Source organism: Triticum dicoccoides, chromosome 5A (assembly GCF_002162155.2).
Source record: "Triticum dicoccoides isolate Atlit2015 ecotype Zavitan chromosome 5A, WEW_v2.0, whole genome shotgun sequence".
In the NCBI taxonomy this organism is placed as follows: Eukaryota; Viridiplantae; Streptophyta; class Magnoliopsida; order Poales; family Poaceae; genus Triticum; species Triticum dicoccoides.
In genome coordinates, this window is record NC_041388.1 from 662,366,283 (window position 1) to 662,373,015 (window position 6,733).

Genomic DNA, 6,733 nt, shown 5'->3' on the forward strand with positions numbered 1-6,733 from the left:
GGATTTGGGTTCGGGTATAACCATGGTGGTGAAATACTGGTCTTCTTTTAGGACGCTCTTGGCCCATCTGACACGGAACATCGGGACCTTCTCTCCAACGTAGCTCAGCTCCCAGATCTCCTCGATCCTTCCGTAGTATATGTCCTTGTCGTTACCGGTGTAGGATTCCATCGTTATCCCAGAGTTCTGATAACCATCGCTCTTCATGTCCTTGTCCTCGGTGTAGAATGTGTAGCCATTGATATCGTACGCCTCATAGGTCATCAGGTTGTGCTCGGCGCCCTGTGACAAGGCGAATATGAGTTGTTCTTCCGCAGAAGAATCCTCATGTAAAGGGTGCGACAGAAGTTTCTGCTTGAACCAATGCGTGAAACATGAGTTGTGCTCTTTGATTATATCTCCGTCCGTCCTTTGTTGGCCTCGGTCATTGTACGTCTTCTCAATAAAGGGTTCGTGCTCTACCACCCAAGGATCGACCACGTCTATGTGTTGTAGCGCGACTAGGTTTGCTCTTTCAAAGTCGGCGAGTCGACCCTCGAAGTCGACATGCATTTCGCGGAGACCCTCACGGTGACCCCATCCAACGAGCCTGCCGAGGTGCCTGTTGACGAGCAGACCAACGGGGTTCTTGATGCCTAGATAATTCGTGCAGTAGGAGATGCACTCTTCGGTCAGAAAGCCCCTGGCTATGCTTCCCTCTGGACGTGACATGTTGCGAACGTATCCTTTGATGACATCATTCATCCTTTCGAACGGCATCATGCTGTGCAGGAACGTTGGCCCGAGTTGGATGATATCCTTCATGATATGGACCAGCAGATGCACCATAACATCGAAGAATGCGGGCGGGAAGTACATCTCAAGCTCGCATAGTATCACCACGATCTCTTCCTGTAGCCTTCTGAGTTGCCTCACGCCAACCGACTTTCGAGAGATGACGTCGAAAAAGTTGCATAGGCCAAATAGCATTTCACGGACGTGCGCGTCCATGATCCCACGGATTGCAACTGGAAGTATCTGCGTTATCAGCACGTGACAGTCGTGAGACTTCATCCCGCTGAACTTCTGCTTCGCTGGGTCTAGGTATCTGCTTATCTTTCCCGCGTAACCGTAAGGAAGTTTTACTCCTACGAGGCAGGTGAAAAACTGCTCGATCTCCTCCTGACTTAGAGTGAAGCACGCGGGAGGGTAGTCATTTCTGGTCTTCTTGGCCTTTTTGCCTTTGTGACGACTTTATGTGTCCTGCTTCGCCTCATCATCATCATCATCATCATTAGCGTGAAGCTCCTCCCTGATGCCCATTGATTTCAAGTCTGCCCTTGCTTTCGGCCCATCTTTGGTCCTCTCTGGCATGTTGAGCAGGGTACCAAGCAGACTCTCGCACACGTTCTTCGTGATATGCATGACATCAAGGCTGTGAGGCACACGGTGGATCTCCCAGTACGGCAAGTCCCAGAAAATAGACCTCGTTTTCCATACCTTCAGCAGCGACTCTGGCACCTTTCGCTTCTTTCTTGGCTCTGGCGCCTTTTGCTTCTTTCCCGGCAGTGGGCAATTTTTCCAATTTTTCAACAACTTGTCTATTTTCTCGCCGCTCCTCGTACGCGAGCGTCTTCGGGGTTCGGTTTCACCATCGAACAGATCCTTGCGTTTTCTCCACGGGTCATCGTCGCGAAGCCACCTTCGATGTCCCATGAACATGGTTTTCAAAGACCCGGGATCTCTATCTAGCTGGCGATACGTTGTGTCATCCATGCACCTGACGCATCCAGAAAATCCGTGGACCACCTGCCCCGCGAGATATCCGTAACTGAGATAGTCGTGCACCGTCGTGAGCAGTGCGGCTCTCATAGGGAAATATTCTTTCTCTGCGGCGTCCCACGTATTGGCTGTCGTTTTCCACAGCGTGTCTAGCTCCTCTTTCAGCAGCCCCAGATACAGATTGATGTCGTTCCCTGGTTGTTTCGGTCCTTCAATTAGCATATTCATGTGAATGTACTTCCTCTTCATGCACAACCAGGGGGGAAGGTTGTACATCCACACAAACACAGGCCAGGTGCTATATGTGCTTCTCTGGCTGCCAAACGGATTGACTCCATCGGTGCTCGCGCCCAGCACGATGTTCCTTGGATCGCTCTCAAATTCTTGTGCAAATGAGGTGAGGAGGAGGAGGCAGGCGACACAAGCTTGAAGGAGGAGATGGAGAGAATGGAGTGGGGAAAGTGAGTGTATAGGTGTGGCTATCCAAAATATCTAGCTGGTCCCAGGTTACTAATGGCGCACCAGAAACAAATGCGCCATTAGTAACCCTTGTTGCAAAAAAAAATAAAAATAAAAAAAATAGTAGTGGCGCACTGTATAGGAGGTGCGCCATTACTAGTTAAACTAGTAATGACACATTACTCCCTGGTGCGCCATTAGAATTTCTAAAAAAAATGTTACTAATGGCGCACGCACCGTGAGTCTAGTGCGCCATTAATGTCTACCACACTAATGGCGCACCGACTCATGATGCGCCATTACTATATAGTAGTGGCGCACCACATGTCTGGTGCGTCATTAGTGGCCATATCATCTATAGCCCCTTTTCTGGTAGTGGTAGGCGGTGGTTGCGGCGCCGCGTCCGACAAGACGAGCATGAAGTCGCGGGCGAGCGACCTCATCAGCGGTGCAGTGAACTATTTGCTAGCGCCATCGCCACAGAGAAAGTCCATGTGAAGTAACGAATAGAAGGGCGTTGAGGTAGAGGATGATGAAGAAAAAATGCAGTGTGCGCGCCATGGTGGAATCAGTGTAGTAGGACGGGTGAGGAGGAGGCCGAAAAGAATGGCGATGGTGACGGGGCAGTGTAGTAGGTAGACCTGGGAATGGTTTAGACTCAAACTTTAGTTTTGGACAAGTTTTCCTATTGGACTCGTTTGATTTGGATAAAATGGGCTGAGTTCCCAATGTAAGTTGGTTTGATTTGGGTTTTTCCTATTATTGGTTTGGTTTGGTTCGGTCTTGTCACAAACCAAACAATCCCAAACTATTTCAACCCATGGACTGAGAACCAAATCGGCTAGCAGCTTCTCCTCACGGCTCGCACGTAATGGCAACGTCCTCTTGTTATTACTGCTCAGACCGCGGATACGGCATCGTGGCGGAACCAAAACCACCATCTATGGTTTCGGGCGGTGCACCAGAAATATCAGAGAGGCGGGCTAAGGGCTGTGTGTAGAGCAGGTACCGGCTTAAAGTGACAAATATAACCTCTCAAACGTGTCTGCAGACAGTGACTGGACACTTCTCAAATTAGCACAACTGCATCCGAACATCTTATACTAGATTCTCAAATCCACATAAGCATACAAACAATAAAACCTACTCCCTCCGTTCCTAAATATAAGTCATTTTAGAGATTTCATTATGGACTACATATAGAGTAAAATTAGTGAATGTACGCTCTAAAATATGTATACATCTATATGTAGTTTATATTAAAATCTTTAAAAAGACTTATATCTAGGAACGGAGGAAGTACGTACTATGTAGATGATCTAGTTACTCCTTGTCGGAGATGTCGACAATCTCCGTGCCTGGCTCCGACAGCATGAGCGGCAGATGCCGCTCCGGCCTCCTCCTATATCTCTGCATTGAGTTCGGCGAAGAGCGCATCGGCCGCCGCCTGCTCCTGCAGGAGGAACTGCCGGTTGGCCTCCACATAGGCCTCGTCTTGGACGGACTCCAGGATGGCATGCTGCTCCGCCATCTCCGCGGATTGGGCGACGATGAACTCCGCCTCCGCCATGTTGAACCCCGAAGCAGGCTGGTCCGCCTCGTCCTCCTATGGATCCGCCACCTCCATCGGCTCCGGCAGCGGCTCTCCCTCCTCCCCCTCCTCCATATGCTGCTCCTCCTCCGGCTCCGGCGAGTCCGGAGGTATCCCGGCAGCGATGCGAGCGGCGCCCCTTGCCCGAACCGCCTCGGCGATCTGCCTCCGGTGCTCCGGCGTGAGCATAGCGTACGTGGTGATCAGCCGTCGAACCATGGCGATGCCGGAAAGTGTGGATAGCGGGGGAGAGGAGGCGGACGGGCTCGGGTGGCGGCGCAGAGAAGGAGGAGGAGGATAGGCTAGGGTTGCGGGACACCGAAAGGCTTAAATAGCTGGATTTGGCCTCGGGCGGCAAGCCAAAGCGGCGCGGCGCGGCGTTCACACCGCGACGTGGAAGGAGGCGTCCGTCAGACCTCCGGGTTTTCGAGTGAGTCCGTGTGGGACCCCATCGCCGGTCCTGCGTGGTGGACGTACCAGGGCGCCCATATCCTCCCCATATTTGGGCTGGATATAAGGGATGCCGGTTAGCCCGGGCGTTTATAGCCCGTTTGAGGCACCCATCTGGGTCGAAAATTCATGACCGGTCAATGACCGGGCGGCCCGCCGGGTGTATGAGGCGGGTTGAAGATGCCCGGTGAGCATCTACAACGGCGAACACTAAATTACGCCCACGTCCGTGGGCAGTGACCGACTGACTGGTCACACCTTATAGTTTATCTAATGCATCCGAGTATCTCATATTTCGATCCGCCAAAAAAAGTATCTTATATTTTATACCTTAGATCTATACAAAGCATACAAACGAAATCCTGCGTAGTACTATGCAAACCACACTAGTCTATGCTTCGTTGTCGGAGATGTCAACGACCTCCGTGCCGCGCACCGGATAGATGGGCTCTGACTCCTCCTCATTCATAAAGGCAAGCATCTCGTCGACGTCCGCTTTTTGATCCGTCTGGATACGGCGGTTGGCCTCCGCCTCCGTCTCCGACAGAAATGAATTGAGGATTGCCTGTTGCTTCGCCTACAGATCTGCGTCACTCATGTCTGCCACGTCTTCAGGTTTTTTGGACCGATCAGTGACCGGGTCGTCCACCCAAGCATTTAAGGGGGCTCAAGGCTTCCGGTCACGCATTTGTGAGTATGGTGAATCCATTTGTTGTAGGTATGGTGAATCCGTTTGTGAGGGCGTGGCAATGTTTCTCGCTGGTCGCATGCATGTTTCTCGCTGGTCGCGCATTTTAAGAACGACACCGATGGAAATTAGTAGGCATGCGGCAGCAGCTAACTACCCACCCGACGCCTCTCTTATGGCAGTAATTAGACACTGGATACGTCCATGGTTTGAAACTTCGGGGTACAAACTGTATATAGAGAATGGTCTGGATGGGTTTGGATTGAAAATATGTACAATTTGGATTGGTTTGGATTGCACCCCTTGCTGTTTGGTCTAATCTGGTTTGGTTGCTGGACGTATACACGTATGGATTGGGCTGGGTTTAGTCTGGATTACAAACTATTCCCAGGTTTAGTAGTAGGACACAGAGAAGGAGGCCGAGAAGAACGACGATGATGACGGCACCATTGTAGTAGGACGCGGGCGAGAAAGTTGAGAGGAACGACGTCAGTGATGGCTTCAGTGTAGTAGAACGTGTGAGATGACACAGAGAGGAACGACGACCGAGCAAGTGTAGTAGGACATGGGAGAGGAGGTTGAGAGGAACGACACTAAGGGTGACGCTAATGCAACAACACGCAGGAGGGAACGACGATGGCGACGGTGCCATTGTAGTAGGACGCGAGCGAGGAGGCAAGAGGAACGACGGCGGTGATGGCTTCAATGTAGCAGGACATGGGAGAGAATATAGAGAGGAACGACGACCGCGCGGGTGTAGTAGGACATGGGAGAGGATGTTGAGAGGAACAATGCCGGCGGTGGCGCTAGTGTAACAGCACGCGGGAGAGGAGGCCGAGAGAAGCGACGACGACGGTGACACCGGTGTAGTAGGACAGAGGAGAGGAGACCGAGCTTAAGGAGAATCATTAACACAAATCACACATACGCGTATATTCTTCATGAGGAAGAAGTCAGATTTAATCATCTACGATTGTTGAAATAGAAAATGTGTAACACGAAAGTCGTGCGAAACTGTAAGATGAAGCTACTGATCAAAGGAGAATTCAAACGGTCGACCGTGTGCGACGAATTTGATAAAATTCATCCAAAATAACTCCAAACATGTACATGAAATTAAAAATTTACGGTCGATAAAACTACGAACTGATCACAAAAATGAAACCATAACATCGGTGCACATCTTTTTCATGTAGAGTTTATCTTAAATTGATGCACCATTGCGTGGATTAAAAGGGACCTAAGAAAGGAGATTAGAGAAGGAGCTTACTGCAGGTGGAAGAACAAACAAAGTACAGGGTGTATACCGCCTCGCATGCTCTTGTGCAAGAGGGCCCACCATGTGCGCCAAGGTGGCTCGCCTTAGCCTGGCCCGGTAGAAACGGCCGATTTGAGCATTCTTCTAGATGGAGGCTGAGAGGTGCTTTGAGTTCCGTGCGGGTCAACTTTTAAATGCGGCCTAGGTAACCAAACAGGCCAAAAACATCCCACGTGGGTCTGGCTGGGCCTAATGCAGACTACCAAATGCATCCTGAAAGTACAGGTATTGCGGTGGCATTCTGTATATGTAATGTAATTAGTGCTAGCTCATTGGTTGTAATTGCTTAATCTTGAAAAGTTTTTTGCAGGATGTGCTTCAGCATATATGCTGGTACATTGATTATTTCACTTGCTTTAACTGTTATACATATTTGTCTCGTCTGAAACGAGTTGACATAAGAAAGTACACACAACAAAATAATATTACAAGGCACAAACTCACTATTGAGTAATCACTCTGCTAG